Source organism: Ambystoma mexicanum, chromosome 6q (assembly GCF_040938575.1).
Source record: "Ambystoma mexicanum isolate Mex_15411 chromosome 6q, UKY_AmexF1_1, whole genome shotgun sequence".
Taxonomy (NCBI): domain Eukaryota; kingdom Metazoa; phylum Chordata; class Amphibia; order Caudata; family Ambystomatidae; genus Ambystoma; species Ambystoma mexicanum.
In genome coordinates, this window is record NC_090937.1 from 458451700 (window position 1) to 458470117 (window position 18418).

The 18418-nt window shown below is 50.5% G+C and overlaps 1 protein-coding gene across 11 annotated transcripts in view; it reads left to right on the forward strand.

Moving 5' to 3' along the window:
- TBCK (TBC1 domain containing kinase) overlaps window positions 1-18418 on the forward strand; it is a 2754978-nt gene that overhangs the window by 1717958 nt on the left and 1018602 nt on the right. The window lies entirely within an intron of this gene.

The following is an 18418-nucleotide window of genomic DNA, read 5'->3' on the forward strand; positions in this document are numbered from 1 at the left end:
TGATGAATTTTTGAACTTGAGAAGGAAAGATACAATACCGTTAACAGAATGGTCTGGCACTCTGATTGTGCTCAATGAAAGGTCTTTGTAAGGTATCCCGCCAAGAGAAACGAAAGCCAAAAGACTGATCCAAGTATTGAATGAAGTGAATCGAAGTGGTCCTGCGAAGGTTCAAGCAAAACCAATTGAACATTCGAAAATTTTTGATTTTGATATCAAGAGGATACAAGCTTCCTCCCATCCTTAAATTTAGGTTAGATAGGCGTTCAACCAACCCACTGAAGTTCAATAAACACCCTTGAACTGAGATCACCTGTGTTTGTCGGTCTTCACTGTTTGATACCATGCCTTTCTTACAGTAAGCAACCGGTTCTATATTTTAAATGCTGCAGTTCCAGAGCTCTGCAGCAGAGTTCTGGAACACAACATAAAGTCCAGGCAAACAAGTATACCAGGTGAAGTTAGGCATCTGCATAACAAAGCGTCTCTGTTCCGAAGTCCTGGCAGGAAAGTATAGAGGGTGAAGTTCAGTATATGTGTAAAGTCCAGCCCTGGCAGGTATGTATACCAGGTGAAGATTGTTATTTATATAATATAGTCTTGGAAGTAAAGTGTACCAGGTGAAGTGAAAGTTAGGCATTTGTGTGACAAGGCCTGGCAGGAGAGTATCCCAGGTGAAGACCAAATACCTATTGTAAAGAACCTTAATGAAGACCATGCCCTTAAATTAATGAACTATTGTAAAATTGTACAGTGAGAAAGACAGTCCTTAGGATGAGACATGCCCTTGGGATTTGAAATGAGTAAAAGGCGAAGAGAAAGCTTGTGGAAGGGAGCGGATACCCCAAGAGAAGTAAATATACTCAGCCAAAAGAATAATCCTCTTGGAGCCTGAATATTCTTTTGAGTTGGTGAAACTTGATACACGGAATCTGGGGAAGGAAGCTAATCCCTGAAACTGTGAACATTGTTCATTGGAAACCTTTTTGTTGGATTAGAACTTTTGTGTTGAACTTGAACATTTGAACTCATGGAAAACTCAAGAGTCAATACCCTTACACCTTGGAGTTTCAGAGTGTGAGGGCCAGAATAGGATTACGGGCACAGGAGAGACCTTTTGTTAGGACATCTTGACACTGGACAGATTCATTCGTTTTGATTGAGGTGGGAACATTCCTCCTAGATTAGAGATAGTGAGGTATTTTCCAACCCCCATTTTTGTTAATAAATGTTGGTAAACACAAACATGTCTCATCTGTGTCTTTCTCTCATTCCTGACTCCTCACAGTACATTCAGTAGGCAATGACTTGTTGGGTGTCCATACTCTCCACTGGACCTCGTGTGTGAAAGGGGAATGCAGAGGCTATTACAAGACCACCCTCACTTCCTACTGCAAGAGTATCGATAGAGGATTCCTCGTCCCTGGGTATTTGTGGTGATTGTATTCCCTCGGGTTGTTTGTACTCTCCCAAGTCACAATGGTGTTTCCTCTGCTAGTTTGTTTTCCCTCTTTCTCCTGTGTTCCTTGGAAACCATTCCTGTGGGTAATTATGTGCTGCCTGATATAGCACCCTGTACCATGAGGTGAGCCTTTGCCCATCTGTGTAATCATACCTATTTGTCTCATATGCTGCCTGATGTAGCCCCCTGTACCATGAGGTGAGACTTTGCCAGTCTGTGTACCCACACCATTTCATGTATGTAACCATATGCGCATTCTTGCACTTCACCAATGTACCATGTACTTTCTGTAACTAGCGCCTAGAGGCCTCAGGGCTTTGTGCGCTGAAATAAATGCAAAATAAATAAATAAATTAGAGAGGAGAAGGGATCTTCATAGTCTCCAGTTTGTATGATGAGAAGGATAGGTTTGGAGCTCTTTCTCTTAAAATTGGTGATACGGTTTACTCACTTCGGGTGGTAATAAATGATGCTGTGGTGCTTCTACTAGGTCTACCCGACCCTCTTGGATACTTTGGTTGGGCGGAGAGGTGGGATGAGAACCCAAGTATATGGAACAATTTTATCTAATGCTGATCCGATTCCCTGTCCGAACAGCATACAGGGTCCCTTACTGAATAGTAACGAAGGGGATGTAGGGATATGGTCGGTGTTGCTTTCTCTGGCAGGAGTCATGGAAAAGGTCTCCCTGATTTGGGAATTTACCTGGGATTTTTCCTCCGGCAGTTTGGCCGTTTCAAACCCCTCTGGGGTAGGTTATGGTGTTCTCTCTCCTGCATGTTTCATAGAGCTCCTAAGCTGGTGGGATGACATAGGGGATGCAACATCAGGATTTTCAAGGTTTTCTACCTTCACCAGGAAGGAGATTTCCCCCGGTGTATTAGGGAACTGGGAAGACCTGTATTTTCCATTGAGAGGTTGCCTCTGTTTTATCGTGACTAGAGTCGAAGTTTAACTCACTTTCCAATTTAGGGTGACTGGGAAAAAGTCTCTGGTCATCTTCCCACTAGGTTGTTTGCCGGGGTTATCCTTGTCTCTCTCTCTCTGTGGGCCTTGCTTGGGGAGGTTTCCCACAGGGTCTCATACATTAATTACCCCACCAACTCAGCCCTTTTAATCTGAACCGGGTTAATTATCTAAAATTCAAGATAATTAATTGTAACTCTCCTCCACAGGACAGGAGAGGTCTTACTCCTAGCATCTTCTTCCGCCAAGTTTCTTACCGGGAAAGTATGCAAGCGACTTTGCTGGTAAGGATATCTAATCGGAGATCTAAAGAGATGACAATCTTATCCCTATCAGGAGTCCAATATTCCTGAGGAAAAAATGTGTATAGTTGTTAGCCCTCCGCATTTTTTCTAGCTGGAAGAATGGCTTGGGAAGTCAAAGGATGGCAGTCGACTCCCATTCTAGGGCCTGTGTCACTAAGGGGCTCATAGACTCTCATCTGATTATGGCCCTGAGGATTTACTCATGTTAGATAGCAGGTGTGATTGAACTCTGCTGCCAGAGGGGTTGTCGCCCTTGTGAAAAAGATTACATGGGTCAACGCTTTCCCAGATGTAGACACAGTGGGGCTAGAGGCTATAGTGCTCCAGATACTACACGTGAGGGTCCTCCAATTTGTATTGATGGCGCAGGATCACACTCCTCTGACACCAATTATAAGGGTGCAGAAGAAGGCAACTGACCAGGAGGTGTCATATTTTGGGTTAAAGACTTTTACTGATCTATCCCCATCTCTATGAGTGGTTTCAGTGCCTCAAACTCAAAACTAAAGGATCTGTCAGGATGTCTGTCAACTGAAAGTTCACCGTCCTGTGTTAAGAACCTATCTCTCTCTCCCTTACACTGCAACCAATGTTCTAATAAACGTAATGTTCTCACACCAGGAGAATGACTCCCTTTCCCTGGTGAATGTTAAAAGTTCTTTTGAAGAAAAGAGGGTCTCAAAGTTCCTTTAAGAAGCTTGTACCAAAGTTTATCCGTTTACACTGGATAAAGAGAATTGTGTGTGAAGCGTTGGCGATGAGCGACGCAAGTATAATTGGAACTGAAGAAGTAATTGAACTTTGTGATTGAACTTTGGGAGATAACCCAAGATGCCGTATACAGAGTGGCCTGGCACCACGTGATTGCTCACTCGAAGGTCTCTGTTAGGTAGCCAACTGAGAGTGTAAAATTGTGAACTGTAACATTGAAGTGGTCCTGCAACTGGTCAAGCCAAACCCTGTGCACATTTGAAAGTCTTCGATAGCTAATACCAACTGTAATTGGTCTGACCCCGGCTGAGGGAGACTAATTGTGAAAAGGGGATCTGAGCTCGACTGAGGGGGATCTGGGGTGAACCGTGAGTCACCCAAGAAGAGATATACGAATTGTAATTGGTCCGAACCCGGCTGAGGGAGACTAATTGTGTAAAAGGGATCTGAGCCCGACTGAGGGGGATGGGTGGTGAACCATGAGTCACCCAAGAAGAGATATACGAATTGTAATTGGTCCGAACCCGGCTGAGGGAGACTAATTGTGTAAAAGGGATCTGAGCCCGACTGAGGGGGATGGGTGGTGAACCGTGAGTCACCTGAGAAGGAACTATGTAAGAAAAAGGGATCTGAGCCCAGCTGAGTGGGATCCAAGGTGAAGAGTGAATCGCCCTATGTGAATATTTGGAAAGGAACTTTTTGTTTTTGATTCATCAGGCCCTCTGAAGCAAGAGACTTTTGATAACTTAAGAGACTTGGGCGTAGAAGGCCCTGATGTTTGTAATGAAACTGTGTACTCGTGCCGAAGAAGCCCAGGAGTGTGCTATGCTCAAGTGAACCACCTTCTCCTGTGCTGAAAATGTGGGGAAGGGAGGCCAACGGCCTGAACATCTTGACTTATCATTTTTGTGAACACTTCTTTCTTTTTCATGAACATTACCCCACACTATTTTTAATTTTGCGGTGAGGATTGGCAATAGTTTTATTTTAGTATAGGCCCTTTTATTTTAATAAGACTCCACTAAGACTGCATTATTATTATTTGATGGCCGTAGCTTGCTCCCATCTTAGAGTTAGGATTAGATAGGCATTTTTCACACCCTTGATAAGGTTCAATAAACACTATTGAACCATGGTCACTTGTGTCTGTCTTACTTTGATACCATGCCTTCCTTACAAATGTTAAAAAAGTGGGCGACAGAACCTGTTCCCCAACACCTCTTGGGCTCCGGAGTGTACTCCAGGTACTTTATGGTCCAAAAGAAGACAGAGTGGAGGCCGATCCTGGACCTGCGAAACCACAACAAGTACTTGTAGTCCCAGAAGTTCAGGATGGTCATGTTGCAACACATGCTGTGCCAACTGGAGGAATGCGACTTCTTGGTGTCTCTGGGCCTGAGGATGCCTCTTTCCACGTCCCCATTCATCGGAAGCATCACAGGTTCTTGCGGTTCGTGGTCCAGGAGCAATGCTGTCAGTTCAAAGCACGTCCCTTCGGCCTGAAATTGGCCCGAGAGTCTTCACAAAGTGCTTTGCTCCGGTGACGGCGCATCTTCGTCTCGAGAGCATCCACCTCTACCCTTACCTGGACGATTGGCTAGTTTGGTTCCGCTCCCTTGCTCTGGCGAGCCAGCGCACAGCAATGCCTGTGCGTTTGCTGACAGATCTGGGATTCGCCATTAAATTATCCGAAGTCCTGCTTGGTGCCATAACGGAAAGCTCTGTTTCTTGGAGCTCGACTCAACACAGTGACTTGCCTGGTGTCTCCCTTGGAAGAAAGGGTGGTAGCCATCCTTGGGAACGTGCAGCGCCTATCATCTTCGCAGTCGGCTACTGTGAAAGCAGTCAAGTTGCTGTTGGGCATGATGTTATCCTGCATCAACCTCGTCCTCCTGTGCAGATTACAGATGAGACCTCTCCAGGAGTTTCTGGATGCAAGGTTTCCGCAGGTCTCGGGATCCTGGACGGACAGGATCACCCTCAACGAGGAGTTCTGACAAGCAATATAGTGGTGGCACCACCTTGCCCCTCAGCTTCTTGCCATTGCTAAGGGGCAAGGTGGTGAGGATCTTCATGGACAACACCACCCCCATGTTCTACATCTGGAAGCAGGGCGGGACTCGCTCTTCTGCGCTTTCCAAGGAGGTCAGGATCTCTGGCACTGGGCCGTTCGTCAGGAATTCTTTCTCATCTCTGTTCACCTGGCGGGCATCAAGAACACCATTGCAGACTCGCTCAGCAGGGTGCTACGTTCTTGCCAAGAGTGGGAGCTTCGCCAGGACCAGGTGAATCTTCTTTTGCACGAATGGGGTCAGCTCCAGATTGACCTTTTTTCGCAACAGCGACGAATTCCAAGTGTCAGAAATTCACTAGCAGGTTCCCGCAATTGAGAAACATGGGGGATGCATTCTCGTTCCCGTGGGAAGGACTTTTCCTATAAGCTTTTCCTCCGCTCCCATTCCTGCTACGAGTGATCAACACACGCAGTGTCACTGCAGGATGATAGTCGTCTCTCCAGCATGGCATCAGCAAATCTGATATCCAGACCTGCTACGTCTGTCAGCGGTTCCGTCCATCAGGCTGCCACTACTTCCGGACTTTCTCTCCAGAGAATGAGGAGCGATTCTGCATCACGACTCAGCGTTGCTGAATCTCAGGGCCTGGTTGCTGCAACCCTAGAGTTTGGACATTATTCTTTACCTGTGTAGTGTAAGGGCATACTGGCCAAGGCCAGGGCCTCTTCAACGTTGACATGCTACGACCATAAGTGGAAGGGTTTCTCTGTGTGGTGCCAGCTCAGAAGATTACCCCTCTTTGTATCACTGCCCCGCAGCTCCTTCCATACCTGCTTTTATTGGCCAAGGCTGGACTGGCTCATGCCTCTATCAGGTGGACCTGGCTGCCATATCCCGTTACACCAGGGCACCTGGGAGGCCTTCTCTGCGGTAGCACAGACTTGTCAAGGAGTTCACTAGTCAGGACTTTTCGCTGGAGAATACTCCTGCCCCAGCTTGGGAGTTCAATGTGGTTTTGACTAAGCTCATGGGGGCGCCTTTTGAGCCGATGTATCAGGCCCAGCTCAAGTTTCTATCGTGGAAGACAGCGTTCCTCGTGGCAATCACCTCGACCAGGCGGGTCAGGGAGATCCAGGCCCTGTCATGCGAACAGCCATACTTGCCCTTTCACGCTTCAAGGGTGGTACTGCGTACACACCCCACCTTTATGCCGAAGGTGCCTTCGGAGTTCCACCTCAACGAGCCTTTGGTTTTGCCTGTTGTCTTCCAGATTCCAGTGTTGCCAGCAGAGAGGGCCTTGCATTCGCTAGACGTTGCTCATGGCTTGAGGTTTACGTGGCACGCACAAAGAGCTTTCGGAAAGACTTCTCAGCTGTTCGTCAATTTTGGACCTGTGATTGACAGAAAGGCCTCGTCGGAAGCTTCCATCTCCAGGTGGCTCTCCGGCTGCATCACACAGTCATTGACTGGCTAGCAGGCTGCTGCCGGGCCGCCCAAGAGCCCACTCCACCAGAGCCACCAACAGCGTTTCTCTCTGGAGTGCCCCTGCTCGACTTCTACAGGGCTTTTACGTGGAGGTCCATGCACACCTTCAGAAGGTTCTACTGCTTCAACAGGGATTCCAGGGAGGAGTCCAGAGTCGGCCAAGCGGTGCTACGCAACCTGTTCATTTGAGGAGAGTCTGTTCCAGAGGTGAGTTGTTATTGCGAGCCTTGCCACCTCCTGTGGTTGTGTATATGTACTGCTGTGTAATCGTTCTTCATAAGCATGTGAATCCATGCCAGATCCAATGTAGGATAAGTTTTAAGTTACTTACTTGTAACTATTGTTCAAGGGGATTGGGTCCTCCGACGTATTCCATATCTATGACAGGTAATGTCCACAGCTGTGCTGCTTCGGAAAATCTTCGGCATCTGCGTCCTGCATCGATGACGTTGATGCGCCGTCCCCGAGAACCTCCTCCCACGGGCGACGTCACCCGATGTGATAAGTAGGATGCACGACGCCCATAGCCTCAGATCTGTTTTTTTCCGCGAACGTGTTCGCTTCGTGAATCTCGGTACGCCTCGACTCTTTGGAGTTTGCTGTTTTCAATTCTCGGTTCGTTGAACCTGTTCGGTTTTTGTGAAGACCTGTTCGTGGCGATGTCTACTTCGTCTTCAACCCCGCGTCCGGGCTTCAAGAAATGCGGGGACTGTGGGTCCAAGATGTCGGTCACGGACTCGCACGACGCCTGCCTCTGGTGCCTCGAGGAGGCCCACGATACAGACGACAGTGTCGACTGCCAGTCGCTCACGGCAAAGGCCTTGCGGGAACGCAAGAAGAAGCTGTCGGTAGGTCGGGTGTCTAAGCCTCAGAAGTCGAGGTCTGCGGGGCTTTCGACGGATGACTCGAGGGGCGACTCTCCGCGTCATCATCGGAAGTCCAGTGGGTCTCCTTCCAGGAGTCGGTCTCGCCACTTCTCTGCCTCTTTGAGGCATTCCGGAAGCGCCGGCATTGGTCGTCTTCCCCGTCCTCTTCCGAGGACTCCGCTCGTCGGCGGGTCGCTTATCCCTCCATGCAAGCGACACCGGAGGAATCGGCTTCCGTCGGGAAGCAGATGCTAGCGATTCTTGAATCGCAGGGCACCGGTCCGTCCGCGCCTCCGAGTGGGTTTGGTCGGCACCGGTCGAGAGACACCGCTCGTGCGCCTTCGGGCTCGGGTGGTCGGCACAGCTCGCGGGAGAGGTCCCGCTCGGACAAAGGTAGCCATTCTCGCCATGCCCGTTCCAGGTCCCGGTCCTCGACGCGCTCGAGACCGCGTGATCCTGTGCCGTCTTCGAAGAAGACGTCGATGCCTGTGGTGCCGAGGTCGTTGACGATTTCTCTCGAGGCTCCGCCTCCGAGGGGGTCGTCGGCGCCTAGGTTGTCGAGAGACTCGCTCGGAGCTCCGGCTTCGAGGCCTGTGTCGACGCCGTCGATGCTGGCGGCGCTGCAGCTGACGTTGACGCCTTTTCTGTCGGCGCCGACTCGTTCGGCGCCCTCGACGCCTTTCGAGGCGGTGGTGTCGGAGGGGCCCCGTGGCACGGGGTTAGCCCCTAGAAAGGCTCTGGCTAAGGTCAGGCACTGCTTTGGTCCCCAGAGGTCTTCCTCTCCCCGTCTGGAGTACATTTCAGAGGGTGATGAAGGCTCTGATGATGGTTCCAGTTATGGTTCCAGATGAGCTTATCTCGGGCCATAGCCAGTTTGATGACCTGAGGCAGTCACTGCATGATGCCAGTGGACTGGACACCTCTCCGGAGGTGGAGTTTTGTAGGCCAGAGCCTGGCACTCATGCCAATTCTTCATATCGGCGCCTTATGTCTCCGGTCACCAAGTACTTGGGTTGGTCAGCTCCCCCAGGGGAATTCGTTCAGGATGATCTCACGGACATCCATGATCTTGGTCCCCCCACTGACCCGGTTTTGCCGTTTCATATGGCTCTGCAGAGAAGGGTGGCGGCGGCTTGGACTGCTCCGGAAAGTCTCCCGGCAGTGGGCAAGTCTTTGTCGCGAAAATACCGTCCAGCCAGTAGCGACCCTGCTACTTGTCCAGGCACCCCACTCCGGAGAGTTTGGTGGTGCAGGCGACTACGGCCCCGGCAAAGCAGGCGTCGTATCCTGCCATCCCTCCGGATAGGGAAGACAAAGGCTTTGACGGCTGGGCGAAGAAAGTGTTTTCTTCAGGGGGTATGGCGCTTCAGACGGCCAACTCCATATGTGCCTTGTCTCGTTTCACACACACTCTGTGGAACTGTGTTGCTTTAGGGGCTGAACGTATTCCCGAAGGGGACGAACGGGATGGTTTCCTTGCTATGGTTCAGGATGGCAAGGATGCCATGTGTGAGGCCGTTCAGTCGGGTTTGGACATGGCAGATTGTGTCAGCCGGTAATACGCAGGTTTGCGTGGTTGAGGAAGTCTGGGTTCGCTCCTGATGTGCAGTCCCGGCTCCTCAACATGCCCTTTGACGGTGAACACCTTTTTGGCAGCAAGGCTGACGAGAGCCTTGAGAGGTTGCAGACCTCCAAAGCTGCAGCGAAGTCGTTGGGCGCTGCAGTTCACCAACCTCCGCCTTTTCGTCCTAGGGGACAGCAATGGAGGGGAGGTTCCTTTCGCTATTACTCGTCCATCAGTAAAGCAAGAGGAGCTAGCAGTCAAAGAGGCCACCGTAAGAGTGCCAGAGGTGGAAACAAGGGTACTCGAGGTGCCAAGGCTGCTCGGGCAGTTGCCTCTTTGCCCTCAGGCAACGCCGCAGCCGCTACCATTCAGTCATGAGGCCAGGTCCCATGGTTCGCCGGTTGGGGGAAGGCTGGCGCAGCATCTTGTAGAGTGGCAAGCCATTACTTCAGATGTGTGGGTTCTGGAGATCATAACCCACGGCTAATGTCTTCCTTTTCTGCAGAAGCCTTACGACAATCCACCTGGGAACCTCTCTTTGAAGAGTCCGGATCCGCTCCTTGCGCAGGAAATTCAAGCCCTGCTGGAGAAAGGCGCCATAGAACTGGTGCCTGTAGAGGAGCGGAACAAGGGATGGTATTCCCCTTATTTTTTGATTTCAAAGAAAGACGGGGGATTGAGACCCATCATGGACTTGCACAGTTTGAACAAACTCCTCAGGAAGGACAAGTTCAAGATGGTTACTCTCTCTCAAGTCCTCCAGGCCCTTCAACTTCAGGACTGGTTGGTGTCTCTCGACCTCAAGGATGTTTACTTCAATGTGCCGATCCATCCCAAGCACAAGAAGTACCTGAGGTTCGCGGTTGGCGACTCGCACTTTCAGGTTCGGGTCCTGCCGTTCGGATTGACCTCCGCCCGAGGGTTTTCACCAAGCTCATGGTGTTGGTGGCAGCGCATCTCAGGAAAGGGGGGATTCACGTCTACCCCTACCTGGACGATTGGTTGATCAGGGGGAGCTCTCCCGAGCAAGTCCAGGATCATCTGTCCGTCACCTGCCACTCCCTTCACAATCTGGGCTTCTCCCTCAATTTAATGAAGTCCCATTTGACACCAAATCAGCGGCTCCAGTACATCGGCGCAGTGCTCGACACATCCCTGGAGCAGTGTTTTCCTCCCCAGGTGAGGGCTCTTCACATTCAGCAGATGGTGCACAAGTTTCAACCTGCCCAGAATCTTCTAGCGTCCGAGTTCTTGAGACTGCTCGGCCTCATGGCATCCTGCATTCTTCTGGTGCCAGAGGCTCGTCTGCGGATGAGATCTTTGCAGTGGGCACTCAAGCTCCAGTGATCTCAGTCCTCCGGCAGGCTGTCGGACACTGTTCAGGTGCCGCCCTCGGTCGCCCAGGACCTTCTGTGGTGTGCCGTCTAAGGCAATCTGATGAAGGGGGCACCATTTTGGCTGCCCTGGCCGGAGGTGACGATCGTGACGGACGCATCCCTCACGGGATGGGGAGCTCATGCCAACGAGTTGACAGTCAGCGGTCGTTGGTCTCCGTCGGAGTCCAGACTCCATATCAATCCCTTGGAGCTGAGGGCCGTCAAGCTATCCCCTGAAGGATTTTCTGCCGACTGTGCGAGGAAAGAGTGTCCTGATTCTAACGGACAACATGGTGGCCATGCACTACCTCAACAAAAAGCGGGGGCAGGGTCACTTCCTCTGTGCAGGGAGGCGATGCAGCTCGAGTTCTGGGTCATCCAGCAGGAAGTTTCGATCTCGGCTGTTCATCTGGCCGGAGACGACAACAAGACGGCGGACGCTCGAAGCAGGCAGAGCATGGTATCTCACTAGTGGGAGCTGGCTCAGGAGATTCTCCTGAAGTTCTTCGCCCTTTGGGGGACCCCTCAAGTAGATCTCTTCGCCTCCAGTGTCAATCGGAAGTGCGAAAGGTTTTGCTCGCGGGAATTTCCTCCAAAAGGAGCCCTAGGAGACTCGTTCGTGGTGGAGTGGTCATTCGCACTGCTGTAAGCGTTTCCTCCTGTCCCCGTCATCCCGCAAGTACTGCAGAGGTTACGGAGGTTCGGTTCCCGGATGATCCTCATTGCTTCGGCGTGGGCCCGGAGGACGTGGTACTCGGACCTTCTCGACTTATCCATCTGCCCCCCACGTCGTCTTTCCTACCGAGACGATCTGCTCTCACGGGAGGGGTGTCAGGTTCTCCATCCAGAGGTCAGATCCCTCAACCTTCCCGCTTGGCTTCTGAAAGGTTGAGGTATAAGGATTGGGACCTCCCTGAAGACGTGATGGAGGTGTTGCTCTCGGCCCGGCGGCCAGCAACAAAGTCTCTGTACCGTTGCAGTTGGAGAAAGTTCTGCGACTGGTGCAGAGTTAAGAATGTGGATCCTTTTGAATGTGACATTCCAATTGTTCTGTCTTTTTTGCTTTCTTTGGCCCACAGGGGCTTGCAAGTGGGGACCATTAAAGGTTACTTGGCGGTGCTGTCCATATTTAAGCACTCGTCTGAAGAGAGTTCCTATTTTATGATTCCTTTAATTTCTCAGTTTTTGAAAGGGCTCACTAATGTGTTCCCTCCGTCACCTTTTCTGGTGCCCGGTTGGGATTGGAACCTTGTTCTTAAGTTTCTTATGGGTGCTCCGTTTGAGCCTTTACATTCTTGTCCTTTGAGACTGCTAACTCTTAAAACTGTGTTTTTGGTTGCGGTTACTTCCGCTCGCAGAGTGAGTGAGTTACAGGCACTTTCAGTTAAGCCACCCTTCACTGTGTTTCATAAGGACAGGGTTGTCCTTAGAGTTCGTCCTTCTTTTCTTCCGAAGGTGGTTTCGGAATTTCATTTGAGCCAGAAGGTTGTTCTTCCGACGTTCTATCCTCCTCCACATCCTGGTAAGGAAGAGGAGAGGCTCCATAGGCTTGATCCTAGGAGAGCGTTGAGGTTTTATATTTCGCCCATGTCCCGGGTCAGAGTGGACGATCAACATTTCATTGGTTACGCTGGAAAGCGTTTGGGACAAGCTGTGACGAAACAGACTTTGTCTCATTGGATTATTTTAGCTATCTCCGAGGGTTACCGCTTGGCAGGTAAGGACCCTCCGGCTGGCTTGCGGGCCCATTCTACCAGGGGAGTGGCTCCGTCTACTGCCCTGCAGAGGGGTGTTCCTATTCGTCACATCTGTGATGCAGCCACCTGGGCTTCAGTACATACTTTTGTACGTCACTACTCCCTCGATTCCATCAGAGGGCAGGATCTGGCATTTGGCAAGGCAGTCCTATATTCCGCAATTTGATTGGGCATGCTAAATTTGGGTACTAAATTCTTTTCCCACCTCCTTGCTTTGTACTGCTTTGTGAGTCTGTCATAGATATGGAATACGTTGGAGGACCCAATCCCCTCGAACAAGTTACTTTCTTACCTGGTAACGTTCTTTCGATGGGATGGTCCGGCGACGTATTCCATATCGCTCACTCACTACGATCCCCGCTGCAGAATTTCTTTTTTCGATTGCAGCTTGCGTTCCGCAAGGCCTTGTGTGTCTGACTGGCAGAATACTGGTGGCACACGTTCTGGGAAAAAACTATAACTGAGGCTATGGGCGTCGTGCTTCCTACCTAGAGAGAGGACTGTCATTGGATGGGGGTAGTATGACCCAAAGGACAGTGATTGGTTTAGAGGAGAAATACAGTTTTAAACCTTTTCTTCCCTTCTCAATGGGCCCACTTGGTGGACTCTTTTCCAGGTAGTGCCATGAGGAAGATCATTCCTGTTGCACTCATGATTATTGGCTTTAGCAGGCTTCTGCCACCAACCACTGTGCTGAGGAATCTGACGTCGGATGCCGTTTTCACTTTTGGCTTTAACCGTAGTCTGCAAGCAACCACTGTGTTGAGGAAGAAGACTTCTGTGGCACTCTTTACTAATCTCCTTTCTTGTCACTTTTCTCACACCCAGTCCCCACCCGGGCTTTCCCCTCTCTCCTGTTACCTGCTCTGCGGGAGGTCTTCACCGGTTCTTCACGAAGCTGTGGGTTCCTGTTCATGTTGCTCCTCTCTGCTTTATAGCCTTCTGCGCAGCTCCACTGCAGAATATTGTTTGCGGCTACTGCGTCATTCAGGCACTATCCGGTTCACCAGCTTTGGGTCACACCACCGCTACAATTCTTCCTACAAGATAGCGTGTCGACTTCCCACCAACGTTTTTATTTTTTATTTATTGTGCATTTGTAAGGCGCTTATACATCAAGGAAATTGTTTCAATGCGCCCACAGGGCAACAGGGAGGAACAAGGGAATGAAAGGCAAATATAACAATGAGAGAGGCGCTCCTACTAGGCCTTGTGAGCATTCAGAATGTGCAAGTGCAGAGAGAGAGAAGGGTTGAGGGATTGGGGTGTTAAGTGCTTGGAGTACCACAAAGGGAAGTGCTAGAGTGTAAGTTGCCAGGCAGCTGTTAAGTGACAGGCAGACATCACTTGGTGACAGTGGTTGGCTGCCAATAAATAAGTGCAGCCCTGTGATAGTACAGGTTAGTGGACGCCAGGGCAGGTGCTGGGAGTGGGTATAGGCTGAGGAGGGTTGGGGTGAGATGCCAGGACCCGGGTGGACACATAAGGGCCCTGGTTACGAATCTCCGCTCTGTGGGGTTTTAGCAAAGGAGGGAGAGAGGGAAGGAGGAGGTGAAAAGGAAAGTCTTGAGGAGCTTCCGGAATTTGAGGAGATCTGGCTCAAGATGAAGAGGAAGGGGGAGGCTGTTCCATAGGAGGGAGCCAGCTGAGGAAAGAGATCGGCCACCAGCTCGCTGTTTAGCAAATCGCTTGCCACGCTGAGAGTTGGTGCCGGAGGAACGTAAAGAGCTGGATGGAGAGTATTTAGTGAGAGCCAGTTGTAGATCGCGTGGACCCGACCCCAGACAGCCTTATCGATGATGCAGAGGGATTTGAATTTGATCCTTGCAGCAACCCGGAACCAGTGGAGAGATTTTAGGGCTGGAGAGATGCGGTACCTGGGCTTAAGGCCAAGGATAAGTCTCACAGCCCAATTCTGGATTAGCTGGAGGGGGTGTAGAGAGGAAGAGGGAAGATTGAGAAAGAGGCTTTTGCAGTAGTCTAGCCTAGAGAGTACTATAGCTCTAGAGACAGAGAGCTTCTGGGGGTAAGTGAGGAAAGGGAGGATTCCTTTGAGGAGGTGGAGTTGAAAGTGGGCCTTCTTGGCAAGGTCCTGGATGTGAGAGAGAAAGGAAAGAGAGGAATAAAAAATGACTGAGGTTTTTGGCTACAGATGACGGAGAAGGCGGAGAGCCCTTAGAGGGTGGCCAGAGTGAGGGGAAGTAAGAGAGAGTAGGAGTCCCAATGGGAAGGATCTCAGTATTGCTGGCATAGAGGCAGAGATCATTGGAGGTGCACTAGGACAGGATGGCAGATAGGCAGTCAGGAATGATGGAGGCAGTAAAGCGAGGATCAGAGTGAAGTTTGAAGAAGAGGAATGTCTCATCTGCATAACACTGGAAGCATGGGGAGAAGGTGGAAAGGAGGTGGGCAAGCGGTGCAAGATAGATGTTAGAGCCAGGGAGAAAGGTTTGAGCCCTGGGGGACGCCACAGGTGGAGATAGAGGTGGGAGAGGACAAATAACCCAGTATAACCTGGCAGGGACGGTCATTGAGGAAGGTGGTCAGCCAGTCCAGTGCCCACTCCGAGATACCTAGGGTGTTGTGGGGCTGTTTTATGAGGATGGAATGGTTGAATGTTTCAAATGCAGAGGAGAGATCAAGTAGAACGAGAACAGCAGGAGTTAGAATCAAGAGATGCAAGCAGTTCTTCACATGTGTTCAGAAGAGCAGTTTCCGTGCCTCTGGATGCTCGGAATCCAGCTTGATGGTCGTGTAGGAAACCAATAAGCTCAGTATGCTGGGTCAGTTGGGGGAAGACCAGCTTCTCCAAGAGTTTCCCAAAGAAGGGGGTAATAGAGATGGGGGGGTGGGGTAGTTAGCAGAACAAGACTGGGCTACAGGAGGTTTGTTTCAAAAGGGGGCGCACAAGAGAGTGCTTGACGGAAGAGGGGAAAGACCCAGTAGCAAAAGAGTGATTGCCGAAATCAGCCAGTGCAGGGGAAAGAGACCTGTTTGGAGGATAGTTTCATAAAGCGGACAACTCTAGTGACCCTGTCAGATGTGATAGGAGAGAAGGAGGAGAGAAAGGCAGAGGCGGGATTGGAGGCCATAGGTGGCAGGGGAGAGCGGGAAGGGGGAGAGGGAAAGGGAAGCAAGGCTGCTCAGGATGTCCTGATTTTTTGCAGTGAAGTGTATGGCCAGTGCATTGCAGAGAGCCTGGGAGGGAAGAGGTGAGGTGGAGACTGTGGAAGGGTTGGTAATTTCCTTGCAGATTTTAAAGAGTTCAGCTGTGTTGTTGGATGCACCAGAGACGCAAGCCTGGATGTGGGCCCTTTTCCTGGCACGAATGGAGAGTCGGTATTGCCTTTGGAGAACGTGACAGGCCAGTTTGTCAGAGGATGGGCCTGAGGTCTGCCACTTACATTCCACAAGTCTAGCACTTGTATTTCAGGGCTGCAAGTTTGTTGTTACGCTCAGAGGCATCATTCAGGCGGATCCTCATGACTGGAGCAAGAATGTCAAGAGTATTAGTGATGGTAAGATGGAGGTTGCTGAGAGCAAAGTCAGAGGTAGTGTCTGCAGAGGAGAGGGATGTGAAGGTAGATGTGAAGGCAGCAGCTGACACTTGTTTCATCAGACGGATGTTCATGAACAAGGTTGACAGGGCTGGGGGAGGTGCAGTCAGATGGCAGAGAGGACCCAGGTGGGAGGAGAGAATGGTCTGACCAGGAGAGTGGGGTGGTGAGTGGGTAGGAGAGCAGGATGATGGCATCAAGAGTGTGTCCAGCCAGTGGGTAGAATGGAGAGGGAGAGTGAGGTGCAGCACACAGAAGAGAGTGGATGCTGTGATAGAGTCTGGGTGAATGTTGGTCATCCAAGATAAGGAGTTTAGAGGTAGATCTGAGGAGAGAGGAGGAAAAATCAGCCCATTCAGATAGGAAAAGGGTGGTACAGCTAGGTGGCTTTAGATAAAGGCACTGATCAGGGAGGAAGTCTCAGCAATTACCAGCTTTCAAATCAGGCTCTCGAAGGAAGAGTAATGCTGGGTGGGTATGAGGGATGACGGGACCCACACAGGGAAGATCAGGGCAATCCCAACGCCAGCATGGTTAGGGCAGGGCTTGGAGATGATCTGATATCCATCAGGGAGAAGGGAGTCAAAAGCAGTGACTGAGATGGCATTGAACCATGTCTTGATAAGAGCGAGGCTATCGAGGTCAAGGTCTTCAAGGAGGAGGCAAATGTCGGCACAGTGTTTGATAGCAGAGCAAGCATTAAGCATGACTAGATGCAACAAGTCACTGCCTTTGAAGGTTTTACGAGGAGGGGTTCAGGGGTATGGCACACCAGTCCGAGGAGGGGGGACAGAGAGAGAGAGTAAGGAGTAGCAGGTGTGAGAAGGAAGTTAACGAGGGACGGCAAGCATCAGTCAAAGAGGAGGTTGGATGGAGGACCCTAAGCAATGATAGTGCCATTGCGATGGACATTAATGATGCACATGGATGATGGGAAGTATTCTTGGCGGCCATTTCATCTAGTTCCACCATTAATGGGTGAAGATGTGGAAGGAGAGAGAGTAGAGATAAGATGAGGAATCCATAGATCTAGAGAGGGGACAGAAAAGAGGTTATCGGTGAAAATCGATCTGGAAGTTGAATTGCCATAGGTGTCTACAATGGGTAGGCCAGGGTTAGTGGATAGGATGTCTTTTTAAGCTTTTATCTTCCAGATTTTGTGAGAGAGGGAGGCTATGTGATATTATAGCAGTTACACTAGATGGGGGAGATGGTGAGTGCCATAGGAGTAGCAGAGGATAAGATGGGAGACAGAGGAGGGACTACACAGCTCAAGCACAAACTCACCAGGTGGCCTAGTAGCCAAGAGAAACAGGAAAACGGATGCAGTGGAAACACTTTAGAACCAAAGATGGGGTGACTAATTTTTAAAGCACACCAGGATTTGAATTACAAAAAGGCACAGAAATGCCATGCAAAATGGGTGCACAGATGTTAAAAGCACACCAGGATTTTATTTTCAAAAAGGCACAGAACTGCAATGAAACATAGGTGCAGAGATGTTAAAAACACACCAGGATTTGAATTGCAAAAAGGCACAGAAATGCAATGAAAGGAGGTATAGAGTAGGGCAAGAGAGGCAGAATGGCATAGGAACACCTGGAATCAACAGATGTTTAGATTAGTAAGAGGAGATGGCAATGTCCAGCCATGACTCACAGTTGGCTGTTCCATGATGTGCTACAGGGGTGTAGGGAGGGGCCCTCCAAGGCCTGGACAGGCTCGCACAGGGGCCTTAATCGGTGGGTCTTTGTGTTGGGAGCTGTCTTCTGCCTGCTGGTACCTGATTGGCCTGAAGTAGAGCTGGAAGGCCAATCCTATCAGAGGTGGGCCATCCAACTGAGCGCTTCGTTGCCTAAGGAGAACGGCAGCCATGATGGAGGTGTAAACACACAAAAGGCACCGGATGGTCCACTGGGGATAAACACAGCAGCACCAAGCACTCGATCTTTGGGGGTAGAGTGGAGCGTAGCGGCAGAGAAGTAACACACAGCGGTGTAAGAATAAAGAATTATGGCACCAGTCTCCTCGCACAATCTCAATGCGAGGGATGAGCCCCCAAGCCCTTCAGGGCTTACCTTCATGGCGAGGTGAAGAATCCTCTCCCTTTGCTGCCCACAAGATGCTGAGGACCCTTTGTCTGCATCCTTTGGATTCCTTGCCTACAGGGATTCTTCCAATCTTGGCATCAAGAAGCCCTTTTTGAAACTTGCGGGCTTCAGTTACGTCTCAAGTTCTTCCTTGCTGGATCTCCTTTAGTCCCTTTTCCATGTCTTCCTTATATTGTTGACTCCGCCCTGGCGAAACATCAACGCCTGTTGACAGTGCCCTTTTGGCACTTTTCATGCCACCTG